The sequence below is a fragment of the Onychomys torridus genome, chromosome 1, assembly GCF_903995425.1.
Source record: "Onychomys torridus chromosome 1, mOncTor1.1, whole genome shotgun sequence".
Lineage (NCBI taxonomy): Eukaryota > Metazoa > Chordata > Mammalia > Rodentia > Cricetidae > Onychomys > Onychomys torridus.
In genome coordinates this window covers 145,138,563-145,152,866 of record NC_050443.1, presented here as the reverse complement: position 1 = coordinate 145,152,866, position 14,304 = coordinate 145,138,563, and positions in this window count along the sequence as shown.

Sequence of the window (14,304 nt, the reverse complement as noted above, 5' to 3'; positions counted from 1 at the left end):
GAACTGTGCTCAGTGGGGAAAGGTGTTGTGGCTTAGAGTCGTGTGTTTCCCTGTTCTCTTTGAATCACTATCACCTCCTCGTGAGGTGAGACAGCTGGTCTCACAGCTGCCTCATGATCTCAGTGTGGTCATGGCAGGACGCTGCACATCTGTCCATTGACACCATTTGATCAGCTTTGGAGTGCCGCGCCCCTGACAGACGGTTCTTAGGGCCTCCTCCATGATTTCCCCTGCCTGCGAGTCCCAAGATTCCTGGTTTAAATTACAAGCTAACTGGCAGAATGAAGAATCGGTGGAGAGGTGCTGGGGACAATGAGTCAGGCTCTGGACTAAAGTCTTTGTCATCAGTCACCAGCTACGTCATAAGCCTCCTTTGTCATGGCCAGTGCTCATTTTCCCTCGGCCTTGTCTCCTGTAAAATCCCACTGACATCCAGTGGGGAGCAAGGCTGGCCCTTTCCTCTGGTCCTGGTGCTTCTTTGCTCTCCTGCCCTCCACAGCTGTCTTCTCTCACAAGCCCCAGGGCAGAGCCTTTTTGGAATCTTATTTGGCACCACACAGACTCTAAAAGTGAGTGTTTAAGCTGAACCCGCTGCCAGAGCATGTGCTGGAGGCGTCCCCATCTTCTTAGCATGGTCCACTGCACAGATCCCATCCCCAGTAGCTAACTCTACTGCAGAAGGGAGGGAAGTTGGTCACTGCCCACAGGGGTCCTGCAGTCACAGGCTTGCCAGTACCTCCAGGAACTCAAAAAAGAAAAGCCAAACTCATGGAAGGGCTTGGCTGAGAGAGTGGCTTAGTAAAGAGTCACATAAGCCACCTTAGCTTTGGGGTAAAAGAAGTATGCTGGAGGAAGCACCCTTGGTACCCCCCCCCCGAAACCTGGCAACCTTAAAATAATGTTTTCCTCTTCTGGCTATTAAGAAGCCACATCCTGGTCACATTGTGAGAACTACCCTCATAAAACTACAAGTAATGCACTTCTGCAAATAGATGTGGCTGGTTCCCCAATCTCAAGTCCATCTGGACTGAGGCTTTCAAATCTTTTGCTAATGAAGACATGACATAGGCCAGCTGGTTAGAAGTGGAGCCTGGAGGCGATGGTGTCTCAGCTTTGCTGACAGCCTGAAAGAAATGCCTTTACTCTGTAATGGTGAGTATGTCACTCTGCACAGCCAGTTTGCTCTGCTCAAGGCTTCCTTCAAAGTTCAACAGCTCTTAACCGGGCAAGAGAGCACAGTGAGAACCTGGCCGTGGCATGGTGACAGTGGTTTGTTTCATTTTGTGTTCTTGAAAGAATTCAACAAGTTACATAAAATCTGACAAAAATATGCTGATCTTACAGTTTCACTGAGCCCAAAGACATCAGACATGGGCAAGTAGCCCAAGAGGCCTTGCATTTCATCTTTCAGAGATCCCATTTGCATCTGGCTTCGTTGTGGAAAGCACAGCTATTTCCTTCCCAGTCATCAGAACCACATGTTTATAACATAAATAAATATGGTATCATCTTCACCATACTTGAGATGGCTCTTTACCTAGAACACTCTAGTGACTTTTTAGAGAGCTAAGCACGTTCTGGTAGGGTTGTGCATGCCCACGGCAGATACAGGACTGGTGGTACTGCCTTAGCCTAGTCCTGTTTATGGTTCCGTTGTCCCCACCCTACTCTTCCCTCTACATGGAAACGCCCACCTCTCCTGGCATTGAGAGTGAGGATACTCATGTATGGCTTGCCCAGCTCCTCAGCCTATCTTCAATCACAAGAGAAAGGAAAGGGAAGCTGGTTTCAAAACGTTTATATCCTCTAGCTACAAAGAATAATGATTTACCAAACTGTTGCCAAAATGTAACCTGTATCCTCAGTCCTCCTGTGTTGGCAGCTTCCTGAGCCAGCCACTCTCTCCTGAACAACCTGGCTTCTAAAGATTGCTTATTTTAATATCCTCAGCATTGGTTCACCAGACCTGTGGGCCTTCTCTGGATGTGAATACCACCATACTGGAGCCTTTGGGGAAGGGGTGAGCTCTTGAGCAGTTTCCCAGCACTCTGCAATACCAGTAAATATTAACAAGACCTATGTAAAAAGATTTCCATGGCCCAAAAGGTTTAGGCACCATCAAATTCCAAATGTTCCCTTTGGAAATTTTCATTGAAAATTACCATTGTAAAAACTTTAAGAAATCTTTATTTAAGAAATAAAGCTTTTAATCCAAAATTTTCCAAACATTTAACCCTAGAATGCCTTCTACCTGGACACCCTCAGCAAACACAGTAGGAGCTTTAGAAGGATGGGGCACCCCTGGTTATGCTGTTAATAACTGAGCATGGGGGGGCGCCACTGGAGAGATGGCTCAGAGGTTAAGAGCACCGACTGTTCTTCCAGAGGTCCTGAGTTCAATTCCCAGTCAACCACATGGTGGCTCACAACCATCTGTAATGAGATCTGGCACCCTCTTCTGTATACATAATAAATAAATAAATCTTTAAAAAAAAATAAAATAAATTTAAAAAGTAACTGAGCATGGACTTAAACATACCTTATTAAATGAGGCTCAGCTATGGATCATTCGGGGGCATCCTGGGCCAGAACTCAGTGGAGCATAGTTAGTTCTGATTAAGTTTCTATAAGTCAGGCACTGGACTAAGCCCTTTATGCCTCCTTCATATCAGCCAATCCTCACCTCAATTCTCTGAGCAGGGGGAGTCTGTATACATCCAATTTTGTAACCATGTTTTTTTTGCCTTGCCACAGTCCCAAAGTGATTAATCACCTACGAAGGTCACGTGATCTTGATGAGTAAAAATGAGTATGAGAGTCCAGGTTTGCCTGACACCATTCTGTGTCCTTAGTTAGCAAGCCCTCTGTCTCCTGGTAGATGTCAGTCTTCAGTGGGTTTGGACAGGGCTGATGTGGATCAGGAGGGCAGAAGCTGCTAACAGGGAGCTTTGGAATTGAGAAGGCAGAGGCTTTGCTAAGAGTTCACTCTAGGGTTGGGGATTTAGCTCAGTTGTAGAGTGCTTGCCTAGCAAGCACAAGGCCCTGGGTTGGATCCTCAGCTCCAAAAAGAAAAAGAAAAGAAAAGAGTTGACTCTATCCAGGCCAGTTACTGCAGCCTACTTAACCACTATCAGAGTGGTAGATCTGATTTAGTATCTCCTGTAAAGGATCCTAAGTTGGGAAGTCAGAGCTGCCCAGTCCTGGGGCCAATCATGAGCTTATCTTGTCTTTCCCATTCTGAGAAACTCTGGGTTAAGCCTCAAAATCGAGAGTTATAATTGCTGAAAGCATGACCATGTGTCATGGAACTGAGATAGCATCTGGGTCAAAGTGGTCCCAGGTCAGCAGCATCAGCACCAGCTGGATACTTGACAGATGGCCAAACCCTTAGCCATCATTCCAGACCTACTGAGTCAGAATCCCTGGCGGTGGCGCCCAGGAAACTATTTTAGGGAGCTAACCATTCAGAGAATTCTTAGATACTCTAAAATGTGAGATTCCCTGCTCTAATTAGTCCAAATTCTCTCATTTTATAGATGAGAAAACTGTGTCCCAGAGATCAGGTGACTTATCCATAGCCCTGGGGTGCGCAATGGTAGAACTAGATGGTCCCATTAGAGTTTCCACTTGTCCAACACCCATAGTCTTCTCTTTGGGTACCAGTGCCCAGCTTTCCCTTGCTACTACCTTCTTCCTCATTTTGTTTATGTGATTTGCATGGGACTAACTCAATGTTCCAATATTTAAGTGTTGCGCCATGATTCAGTCTGGCCAAATAGCATAGTTTATCACAAGTCCAATGCCAGCCTGGCTGGCCACGGACAATGCCATTGGGGAATAGACATATGACTAAGCCAGGGCAATGAAACTGGCTTGTGGGATGTTTTTGGAATCCTAAGAAAGAGGAGTGTTCTTTTTATGAGGTTGATAGCTACCAGGATGCTGTTGAAATGCTCTGTGCGGCATGAAGGCCACCCACAGAGAAGTCCTGTCCTGTCAGAGTGCTGCTTCTCACCCTGTTTGCCCTCTGGGAAACTCAAGAACTTTGATTTGTATCATCAGCTCAATTGCCCTGAGTTCAGACACCTGTTTTCTACCCAAGGAGACTGTCAACTCATTTTCTCATTCCTGACCATGTGACTGGCTTCCCTGTTCAGACTTGAGATTTATACAGAGTTTACTAAACATAATAATGGTCATTGAACACTAAAAGCCAAAATGTGGACTGGGATCAGAGTCATTAAGTCTTTCTTAAAGGATGTTATGGTTCTGATCTTGTATCTAAAAGCTTAAGGTGCTGTGAGAGGTGGAGACATTAGGTCTTAGTTGGAGGATTAAGTCATCTAGGGCCTGAATACCCTTGAAGAATGTATTGAGACCCTGGCTCTTTCCTCTCTCTCTCACTTCCTGGCACCATAAAGTAAACAGTTTTGTTCTGCCATATGCTCCCTGCCATGTTTTTCTTCCTTGCCAGAGTCCCAAAGTGATGGTCCAAGCAGCCATGATCTGAAACCTCTACCACTGTGAACCAATAAAGTGTCTCCTCCTTTAAGCTTATCATCTCTGATATTTTGCTATAGCAACAGAAAACTAAAGCAAGTGGTGGTGATCCACCTAACTTATAACTTAACTAATAAGGCCAAAGAGTTAGTGCCACTCTGGCCTCTCCCACTAAAGAGAAGCATGGATGTTAGAACTTCTAGGATGCTCTCCATCCCCTTCAGAGAGAAAGCAATAGCTCAAGGCAGCTTTTATGATAGCCTTTCAGTGTTCACACTGCATAACTTATCAAAATACCTCTAAGTGTCAAAATATTATCACGTTGAAATTAAAATCTTCAATTTCGTTTTCCCTCTAATCAGTTCATAGTCAGGAGAAAAAGTAGTCAGTTGAGACAGCAACCTCCAACCCTCGCTGTCCAAATGGAAGAGACCATTTCATGAGCACATTTTTCCAGGTACTGTGATAAACCTCAAGAAGCCTCATCTCCCAATCCTGGAGCTAGCCCCATGAGGTGCTGACCATGTAACTAGCATCTTGTGCATGCCTGCTAGATGCTAGACACTGTTTATATTACTCACAGATGTGTTTAAACACATGAACTCATTTGGTCCTTCCCTGCTCTGACAAGGGTTCCATAATTACAAACCAGTAGGCAGGCACTTTTAATCCTAGCCATCCAGCACAGAGACTGTTCACTTAACCACTCTATAGTGCGGCTTAGGAGGTGCTGCCACAGCAGCCAAAACAACAGGATAAAGACAAGACCCCCCCCCCCTTTCAGTGGTCAGTAAACCGAATGTGTTCCAGTTGGAACACCCCCCTACCCCCCCACTCCCCACCCCCCCACCCCACCCCCGTGAAAGTGGGAACTGAAATCAGTGACATCTAAAGTTTCTTTTGCTTTTGACTCTATTCCAAAACACTGTCGCTGTTTCCACTACCCACAATGTAATGAGACCTCCTGAACTTTCTGCACAGCAGGGTTTCAGAAATGGAAGCCGGCTGGGGGATACGAAATCTGGAAACCTGACCCTCGATTGTGTGAGCCACATGCGGTAGGAATTTGCGGTTTGTGCTTATTCCGAACAGACCACAGAGGCTGAGGGTTGAGAGACAAGATGGCCATAGGCTGGGTTCCCAGAAACTTCCCTAGTTGTGTACAGACATCTCCAGTTGATTCAAGAGAGTAGAAGGAGGGGGCATCTGCTGTCAGAAAGCCTGCTTTGGGTGTGGTCTGGAGTTGAGTTTTGTTCCTCCTCAATTACAGAGGTTATATCGCCATCCAGAGAAGCCTTGGAGAGGCCAACAGCAAGTGTGTACTTAATAAAGTACTCATGGATTCAATCACGTCCCTGAAGGCCATCTTACCTTGTAGTGAGGTTGGTTCTGTGTTTCATTCAGTACAACAGGACACAGGATGGAGAGGCTGGAGATGCTCTGTGGTTTAAGAGCACTTGCTGCTCTTCCAGAGGCCTGAGGGTTAGTTCCCATGACTTGTATCCAGTGATTCATTCTAGCTCCAGAGGAGCTGACACCCTCTGGCTTCTGGATGTGGGGCCTATAAACTCACTCAGGCACCTACACATAAATTTAAAAAAAAAAAAAAAAGAATAAAGATTGGGAAATATATGTCTTTCCCCAAATTTGGGTGTTCTAAGAAGTGTCCAACCTACAACCCACAGGCCTCATGCAGCCCAAACTAAAATCATAAACTTAATTAAAACGTGAGATTTAAAAGTACTTGATTGTGCAGTTCCTGATGAAGAACGTTACAGAGGACACACTCCTGTTGCGGGCCAAAGGCTGGGCACACCTAGAAGTCAAAGCTGCAGCACCATAGTTTAGTGGTGATCTTTACAAACCCCAGAAAACAAACCGTTTTGGAAGCTGTTACATCCTTGTGGCTTACAGCGGCACCATGCTTAGAGTCCAGTTCCTGGTTGAACCCCCAGCTGAGCTTTTCTGAGGTCATCTTTGTTTTCTTAAAAACAAACAAACAAAAAACAATTTCAAATTATTTTTAAAACCTTTTTACAAAAGTGTTATCTGCATAAATGCATGTGCACCTTGTACATTCGAGTGCCCAGAGGCCGAGGTTATAATTTCCCTTGGAACCAGAGTTACAGACAGTTGTAAGCCATCGAGTGGGTGCTGGATGGTCCTCTGCAAGAGCAGCAATTGCCTCCCAAGTGCCTATAATGCCAGCTTCAGGGGAGCTGACATCCCTGGCCTCCACGTGTGGTGCACATAAATTCCCGCAGGTACACACACAGATAAAAACACGAATGAGGAGTGAGAAGCACATGTGTCATGTCATTGCTGTGCCGTCTGTCTGACCCTATTAGTATTCTAAATAGGATGTAACAGAAGCAGTTTCTGAAGATTTACACTTTAATTTACAAAATGTATAAATATATGTATTTATTATATGCATGCTGATTATATTTTTAAACATCATGGGATGCCTAAATCAAGTTCACAACATCCATTTCCTCCCATACTGACATATTTATCTTCATTTATAGTGGGGATGTTTAAAATCTACTCTTGCCACCATTTTCAGTCATACACTATTTTTTAAATTTGTATATTATTGTGTGTATATTTGTACGATCTATGTGTAGGAATACAGACACACTTGGGTATATATGGTGCATGTGTGGAGGTCAGGAGGACTCGTTCCAGAAGTCAGTTCTCTCCTTCTACAGTGGCTAGTTGAATTCAAGCCACGAGGTTTGCATGGTCCAGACCCAGGAATCTGTCATCAATGTAATCATCATGTTTTATAATAGATACAAATTTATTCCTTTAGTCTAGCTGCAGTTTTGTATCTTTTGATCAACATCCTTCTGATCCCCTCCTATTATATACCCAGTCCCTGGTAGCACCATTCCATTCTACTTCTGCAAATTCAACTTTATTATTCTTGTGTATAGTTGATATCTTGTGGTATTTGTTTTCGATTCCAGAAATCTTTCATATAACATTGGATCCTTCAGGATTTTTATAGTCAAATAGTATTCTATTGTGTGTCCATACCATACTTTTGTTTGTTTGGTTTGGTTTGGTTTTTTCGAGACAGGGTTTCTCTGTGTAGCTTTGGAACTAGCCTGTCCTGGAACTCCCTCTGTAGCCCAGGCTGGCCTCAAACTCACAAAGATCTGCCTGCCTCTGCCTCCTGAGTACTGGGATTAAAGGCGTGTGCCACCACCGGCCAGCGCACCATACTTTCTTTAGCTGTTCACCCATGGATGGGTGCTTTGCTTGATTCTGCATCCTGGCTCTTGTGAATAAGATATCAGTGAGCATAGGGAGCCACATGTGCCTTTGATAGATTGATTTTATTGCCTTTTGGGGTACACCCAGTAGTTACACCTGGTAGTTGAACTGCTTGGTCATGTGGCAGTTCTAGTTTGAATTCTTTAGAGGAATTTCATATTGGTTTCCATAGCAACTCTACCACCTTACATTCCCACCAGCAATGGACAACGGTTCCCTTCACTGTACGTATTTACCAATACTTGTCATCTCTTTTTCTGGTACATATAGTAGCTGCCCTAATAGGTGTGAGGGGACAGTTTCTTGTGATATTGATTTCATTTAGATTCTACTTACAAAGGATGTGCTTTCTTTCATATATCTTTTGGTCATTTGCACATCCTCTTTTGAGAAATACATTTTCATGCCCTTTACCCATTTGTAATTATTTTGAGTCAAGTTCTTTATATAGTGTGAATGTATAGTGAGAGATATGGATATATAACATGGTATATTTAAGGTGGTGATTGTTTCTTTTGCTATGCATCAGCCGTTTAGTTTGGTGGAATTCCCTCGAGGTCATCTTTGAAACTGTGAACTGTCCCAGGTACATGACGAACAGGAACCAACAAGGGAAGTACAGGGGTGGGGATTCAGCTTTCATTAAGATTGATGCTACTGCAGAGATCAGTGCAGAAAATGTTGGTTTGAAGGGTCAAGCTACCAGCCGTCACTGGCTCTTCTGACTTTCACATGCTTCTATCAGATGCAAAGTTTAACTTGCCATATGCCCAGTGGAGAAGTGGTGGAAGGAAGATCACCACCTTTTGAACACTCTGAGCTACTGATATTTTCTTCAGAGTCAATGAGAAGACAGTATCGTCCTCCTCCCTTGCATAACCTTCTTGGGTCCAGTTTGTATGCCTGCAAATAGTAGAGTTGTTCTACAGAGGTCAAGATGAAAGGAGAAGCCATGGAGAAACTGGAATCTCACGGATGAGCTACAGGATACCACTGTGTTATGTGAGTGACCTCCACAAAATACTCCATGATTAATATGATATATTCAAGATTCTAGTCTAGACCAGCTCCACGCCACCATTCTAATATAAATCTAGCTATTCTTTCTGCCATGTCTCCAGCCATGGTTCTCAGAGCTTCTCCTGATCTCCTGTCTCCCCTTCCCTTCCCATCCCCCTTTCCCCTTCCATATGTCCAGACAAGGCCCTCACTCATACTGGCCTCCATCAAATCCCCATATTTCCAGCTCCATCTCTTTCTTTGTCCTAGTGTCTGGGGATTGCTTTGGGAGCCATTCCCTTGCTTGGGCACAGTTCATAGGAGCCTGGTGATTTGGCGCCCTCCAGGGGCACCTTTGTCAGCCCCATCCTACTCAGTGGTGAAGGGGAAATAAATACTTGGCCTAGTAGGAATGACTGGCTTTCTAAGGTGACCTGGGATTTTATTTATTTGTTTTTCTTAATTTACTTTCTGTCTCCCTTTCTCCCTCCAGCTCCCTGTACCCCCTTCTCTCAAGTTGTTAGCCTCTTCTCCTGTGGCAATTACTGTCATATACGTGTATGCATGCACAAATATATTTAAAAGCAACCCACTGAGTCTGCTTTTGTTGGTGGTGTATATATGATTCCAGGGCTGACCATTCTTCACTGGACAATAAGTGAGGGCACTCATCCCTGGAGGAGACTGATTCTCCTTTGCCCGGTGGTCATCAATGGCCTGTAGTTCTTTTGTCTAGGCATGGACCCCATGAAATTTCCTCCTTTCCATGTTTATGCATTCATTGATACTGTCATTGTTCCAGTCTCGTTCATGAGCCATTTCTAGGAGAGGCTGTTGCATAGCAGGCTTCTTGGTCCTCTGGTGCTTACAAACTATCTGCCCCCTCTTCTGCAATGTTCCCTGAAGTGTAGATGTAGGAGCCGTGATGCAGATGGATCCACTGGGACTAAGTTCCCCATGGTCTGATTATCTTGTGCATTGCATCTAGTTGTGGTTTTCTGTGATGGTCTCCATTTGCTATAAAGAGAGGCTTCGTTGATGAAGGGTGGTAGCTACACTGATTTGTGTTGCTTTCTTACCAGAAAGGGTCAGAGGGAAGAAAGGTGAAGCTCCTGGTAGTTCTTGATTTAACTGATGGTATGAGACTTGAAATCCTGAGATATGACTAAAATCTAATTCTGTTCTCCCATAATCCTTTGAAATCAGAGAAGTACCATAGGTTTTTTGCACCTGTAAAATGAGACTGATAATATATAATTTGAACACTCGGTATAGAATGAAATTGAATTAATGATTTAGAGGTTAGTGTCAAAGGATCCACTCATATTCTAGGTTCCCAAATCTTTGGGGATAAGTCCTTGGTATTTTGGGAAGTGAGGAGAGTAAAAACCAAGACATCGCCACTCCTCCTAGGAAGTCATTCCCTGTCTTGAGAGGTGGAGCAGATCCAGAAAGATTGGAATGTCTCAGAAGAGGGATGTGGATGCCTAGGTCTGGTGGTCTACTGGTCCCTAGTATGTGATGCTGGCGGCCCAGCTTCTTCTCTAGAGAGAAGGTCACTTTCCACGGGCCTTGGGCCTGTGTGGTCCAGACAGATAAGGATGAGAGAGGCTCTTGTTTGTGTTTCCCCTGTGGTTTTAATCATCACAAAGTCATCGCCTTGGCAAAACACCATGAACTTTATCACTGTTCCTTCCCTGAAAATCAGGTCACGTTGTTTCCAAAGACAGTTTTCTGAAGGAAGACATTTGCAAAGGGAGAGCTCCCAAACTTGCCAGTGTTCTCACAGCAATGCTATCAATCGTCCATGTCAGCACTCCTAGAGAACGGTTTGTCTGCTTCCTAATTTGTGATGTGTCTTATGGAAGAGGATGGGAGGGCTCAGCTAGAACCGACCTGTGTAATGAAGAGCCCAAACAGGGCTTCAGAACTGATAAGCCTCCCCTGGCGGAGTTAAATCATTACTAAAAGATGAGCCCCCTGCTCTTAGGTGTTGGTGCCTTCCATCATAAAAACTGCAGCCTATTAGAGCTAAGAAGAAACTTAGAGCTTTTGTCAGCCCTGCCCTTTCACAGGACACACATGAAAACTCAGAACGAGGCAGGTGGTGCATTTCCCGTGGTCACTATGGAGGGAAAGCGTTAGGGCTTGAACCCATAGCTTCTGCCCCCCCCCCCCCCCCCCCCACCCCCACCCCCCGGTGCACAACATTGTTGTCTCCTTAGCTGCTTGTGCTGGGCCTTGTGGGCCGAAGACAGAGGGATGGCCTCCCCCATATTTACATGCCCACGAAGGGGCTGAGCTAGGGAAGGTGGGGAAGGAGTGGGGAGTGGGGGAGAGGAGGCCCTTTTACAGTTCAGGACAGATGTTTCGGTCAGGCAGGAAACCTTTCTGAAGGTGGGTGTCCTGAGAGGAAGAGAAAGACATCTCTTGTGATGGGCTTTAAGGCACTTTATAGACCATTAAATCATGTGTATGTGTGGGTGGGCAAGCATAGATCACAAAAGCGTGTGCACGCGAGAGTGTGTGTGTGTGTGTGTGTGTGTGTGTGTGTGTGTGTGTGTGTGTGTGTGTTAGGGGTAAGCCTTTGACTCCTTCATTCTGTGGTCTCAGTGAGTGCCAGGCATACTTGTTCACTTCCACATTCGCATATAATATAGTGTTAGAAGGGGATGTGCTCACCCTTCCTGTTCCGTTTCTTGTGTGTAGATGAGATGTGATCTGTCAGCTTCCCAGCTGCCAGACTGGCCTCTCCCTTCTGCTCCCATGCCTTCCTGTCACAAGAGACTGTATCTCCTCTGGGACTATAGGCTAAGATATACCCCTTCTCCTCTCAGTGGCTTATGGGACTGGTATTTCATCACAGTATGAGAAGACTAACTAATACAGGGGTAAGTTCACACTGGCATCTCAAGGAGGAAGGTAGTTTTGGGTGGAGAGGGACCACGGAAGGTATCATGTGGCAGGAGGGGAATGGCACAAGTGTGCATCAGACAGGACCTTCACAACTAAGAGACACGGTAGGTGAGAGAAGGCGGTAGAAGTGGGTGGGACATGAAACCACAGACATGTCCATTTACAGAGTTTTGGCGTTGGCCCTGGGAATCGTGGCTAGCTACTGCAATGCCTTTAGCAGGAAGGGCAGTGACCAAGCTTGCTTTCAAAATGATCTTTCTCACTTCTGTCTGGGAGATGTCTGGGGTGGGGGTGTAAGGTGTAAGCAGGAATGGGGAGACCTAGTAAGAGGCAAGTCGGGCATTGGTGAGGGTGTCGGTAGCTGAGAAAGTAAAGTGATGTCAGGGGAAGAGACTCAAGACGTGAATGGTGATATTGTTAGGAACTTGTGCAGGAGCACAAAGGAGAGGAGTGACAGCCACCAAGACAGACTCTCTGCGATCCCTGGCAAGGAGGACCTGGAGCTGAGAGGGAACAAATGCGCACTGTGCATGGTTGTTAAAATTGGTGAGTGTCCCTGGCCGATGCCGCCCTAGTTCCCTTGTTAGCCACACCAAATGCCTTAGAGAAACAGCGTCGGGGGAGGGGTTATTTATGTTGCCTCCTGGTTTCAGAGGCATTGGTCCATCTTCAAGGGAGGAGAGTGGCAGAGAAGAGCAGTCTTTCAGTGGCTAGGAAGTAGAAAAAAAGAATACAAGGAGATGCCAGGGCAAGAGAGTACTTTCAAGGACACAGCCCAGTGATCTGCTCCTACGGCAGATCCTCCCCCCACCCCCCCACCCCCACAGTAATGCCAGAGTCCTATGATTCCATCAAAGGGTTAAACATTTGACTAGGCAGAGCTCTCACGATCGAATCTTTGGAGCCACCCTTGTAGACACACTCAGAAATGTGTGTGTTATTATCCTCGGCATTTCCCCCTCCAACTAGGTTGACAAGCAAGACTAACTCCCATCCCCCATGAAGCTTTGGTTCTGGGAACGTAGTTCCTGGATTTATTTACCAGTTCCTCTCAATTCCTCTAGGGAATTGCTTTCATTCTGGATAATCCTATCAGACAGATCAATAGGTAGAGTTTTTAGCCAGAGACTAAACTCAAATTAGAATATAAGGTTTCAGAGTGAACTGTGTTTCTTTCTTTTCTGTTGGATGCTCTTAGTTTCCACATTTATATCATAGGCTAATGGAATTCTTGGAAGGAGCAGAGTATGTAAAGTAAATTTTTCTGAGCTTTCATGGGGAAAGTAATATCCTAGCAAGGTAAAAGGGAGAAGAGTAGGGTGGAGCCACCAGCCTGCAGGGGTGTGGAGAAAGGAGTGAGGGGGGAAACAGCCAGTGGAGTGGTTAAAAAAGTGTAGCCAGTGTAACCTAGATGTCCCCAACTTCTCCAGTGCTGGGGATATTGCTTCCCTTTTCATGACCATTGGCACGAATCTGGAACCTCATCTCACCCTTGATCTCCTATCCAAAGTATTTCTGGAACTTTCCTATAATCCATTCCACTTGTATGATATATCCTAGTTACCTGTCATCTCCAAGCCTGTGGTCTCTTTCAGGGTTGACACTCCAAGTTCATAACAGCTTAACGGTTGTTGTCCCTGTTCGGGTATGCAGAGACGGTGGCCACTGTCAGAGAATTAGTAGTCCACGGATATGTAGCCATGCACAGCCTCCCTTTCCCAGGCCTGGGTGACGGCTCATCCTGAGAATGTAAATTACAGCATTTAAGAAAAGTTAGCGGAGGCTCAGAAATAGCAGCAAAAATCACAAGTATAAAGAAAAGCTTGACATTAGACACAGGCCGGCCGCACTGCGTCCCAGATCTCATCACAGGATCTCTTTAAGCAGCTCTCTGACTAGAGCTTGGCAGAGTGCCAAGCACAGAGGCCACCCCACCTCCTTTCAACAGTGGATCCACCCTTATACCTCTTCCACCCAGGGTCCCGGTGCCTGGAGAGAGGAGTGCTGACAAGGACAGGATGTCTAGTTTCTCATCTGGCACGTGAGGAACTTGTAAAGTGCCACTCTGTCCTACCCCAAACATAAAGTTGACCAAACAAGTAAGTGACAACCCTTCTTGTGTCTGCCAATGACATGAGGTCATGGACTGCTACCTTTAGAATGGGAAAGAAAAGCCAAAAGGTGGGGGTGGGGGGCAGAAAGTCATAGAACCAATGAACAGAGACCTTCATGGGGACCAGTGCTGAGACAGGAAAACCTACATGAGAATTCTCAAGCATCAAAGGCTCAGGGTAGACAAACCAAGTTTTAAAAACCCCAGGGGTACCCAATCATAAGAAGAGCCGCAGCAGTTTTGTGAGTTTTACCCCGAGATGCTCACTCACATTATCAGAGAAAAACCCCTAATACAGAAGAAAAAACATTTTGAAATATCCTACAGCAGCTGATGATTCTTAAGACCTGGATCAAAATACAAGGGAGTTTCTAGAGTGTAAACCAATGAGGATATGTTAAAACTCATCAGACCTCAGAGAGAAAGAAAACAACCAGTTCCAGCCAGTAACAGCCACCTCATCTCATCTGCAAAGAACACACAGCTAACGTTCA